Below are 2,413 nucleotides of genomic sequence, written 5' to 3' on the forward strand. Positions count from 1 at the left end.
GCTTCCCCTCACTGTATCTCGGTGACCTTTTCTTTTTCCCTGTCTTCTTCTCAGTTTGTTCAGCACCAAAATTCTTATTAACTTTATAAAGAGCACTTTAACATTGTTCAGTAATCTCTTTACAAATTGTCATTTCAGGGATCTAAACTCCCCATCCAAAATAGACTTTCAAGGGATTTAGGGAAATAGGGGGAAAGTCTTGAAAAAATAATACCCGCTATTTTAATAACGTCTTTCACTTTTCTATCCATATAGTTGATGAGACCAGGTTTGTTCACCTTCAGTTGAAATACTACTCTTATAATTAATGGCTAAGACGGTAGTAAATTAGTACCTGGCTCTCTCTTCCTTCTGAATCCAGGTGAATGAAGGAGAGAAATGCATTTTTTTGCCAGTTATTACAGTGGTGGCACAAGCAGATAGCATACTTGATTCAACTGTGTCATTATGGGATTCATTAGTGCCAACGTATTAAAAAAAAAAAGGCACAGAAATAAAAACATACAAAGTCAATGCTGCATATGAAGGAGCCAAGGGAAAAATAACCTACAAAATAAGATGAACCACTTACCACTAAGCTGGAGGCTGGGTAGTAAAGGTTACACACAAATACACATACACACGCACATGGATATTGGAAGAGTCATGTTCTCTCAGACTGATTATATTACACTTGAAGGAAACAAGGTCACACTTGGAAATCGACAGAAACAAACCATAATCCCATCTCCCAAGTAAAATAGCATTTTTATCTTGATTTAGTTAATGAATGGGTAAGTGCATTTAGATGTTGATTCCAATTATGTTGACAGCAATCATTTTCATTTCCTACAGAAAAGTATTTTAAATAATTCTAGATAGAATGTTAAAATGTTTTAAGTCATGTTATAAATTTCAGGTCCAGTGCCCCTTACCTGTTTCCACCATGGTTCATCAGGGAAAGAAGAAACTGGACTGTTACAGTAGGAAGTCCAAGGGCAAAACCAAATGTAGCAGGAAGTGTGACACTCCTTTGAGATCCTGTAATATTTCTTAAATTTTGATAGTAATTTGGTATTCTGCTGCCTAATATAGTTGTGTTTTACTTAATATCAATTTAACCCCCAAAAAGATAGACAAGTTTGATCTTACCTTGTTGTCAGTCTTGAAACTGAGTTGCATCCAAAAGTATATCTTCCTGTCAGTCAATGTAATGAAAAAGCAATTCAAGTATTTACTGATGTCTCCCTCAGAGAACGCCAACTGGATATCCTAGCCATATTACATAAATACACTTGCTGAATTTAGTTCTCTCTCTATATATAGTTGCTCCCAGAATCCTCTCCTTCCTCCAGATGTAGAAATTCACTGAAGTTAATTAGCCAAGACCATTCAGCTGTTTTGTGGCTTGTTTGTGAGAGATTCAATGAGAGAAGAGATCAAGCAATTCCCCAGGTGTTCTCTCCTTTCAAATAATCTGCTTCTTTGCAACAATGATTACAGGGACAATAACATTTTTGAGACTCAAATGGTATCTTATTTATTATTTTTATTTCTTTGCAAGTGTAATGTTTAGATTTGGATTAAAAAATTCTCAATATTAATTTAGGTTGTCCCACTTACCAGGTGTATAATTTTAGGTAAATCTCTAAACTTCCTGTTTGCTCTCATATGAAGATGGAGCTAATTTAACAGGATTCTCAAATTAGTAGATAAGTATGAAAGTGTCTGTAAGGTAAGATACTAAACTAATATGTTGTTATTATTTCTACAAAAATAGCAATTCAAAGGCAATCATATAAATGTGAAAGTATGGAAGTAAATTACCAATGTATTTTCTAAAGTATAGTAGTGTTTAATGGAATTTTCAGAGTAGTTTTTATATATAAAACAGAAAAGAAAAAATTGCGACATAAAAAATGAGAAAAATGATAGTATTTAAGTAGTGTTGTCTATTCCAACCTGAAAAAAAGTGAAGCGCATCACTATTTGCGATATTTTATAATTAAAAAAAAATAACCCTTGAGTCTACGGCTATGCTACCCTGAACAAGCCCGATCCCATCTGATCTCCGAAGCTAAGCAGGCTTGGGCCTGGTTAGTACTTGGTTGAGAGACCACCTAGGAAGACCAGGTGCTATAGACGTAAAAAATAAAAAATAAGGGATTGTTAACTAACAAGGTCCTTGCCAATCTGTGAGGTCAACCAAGAGTTGCCTCATCTAATAAATAAATGAATAAATGAATGAATAAAAAGTAAATAAATAATAAAAAATAAAAATAAAAAATAACCCTTATAGAATTAAATAAGATGTATAATCAGAAGTCAAAATAACTTGTTAGGGTATTTTAAAAACTCATTTAAGATAATTGATTTTAGATTAATATAATTTCAACAAATTTCTTCTATTAATGACTACTGATTCTACTTCATC

At 33.1% G+C, this 2,413-nt stretch overlaps 1 pseudogene; it reads left to right on the top strand.

The window, feature by feature from the left end:
• The first annotated feature begins 2,005 nt into the window (after positions 1–2,005).
• LOC111730259 lies at positions 2,006–2,124 on the top strand (annotated as a pseudogene).
• The last annotated feature ends 289 nt before the right edge of the window (positions 2,125–2,413 follow it).

The sequence above is a fragment of the Pteropus vampyrus genome, unplaced genomic scaffold (assembly GCF_000151845.1).
Source record: "Pteropus vampyrus isolate Shadow unplaced genomic scaffold, Pvam_2.0 Scaffold9, whole genome shotgun sequence".
Lineage (NCBI taxonomy): Eukaryota > Metazoa > Chordata > Mammalia > Chiroptera > Pteropodidae > Pteropus > Pteropus vampyrus.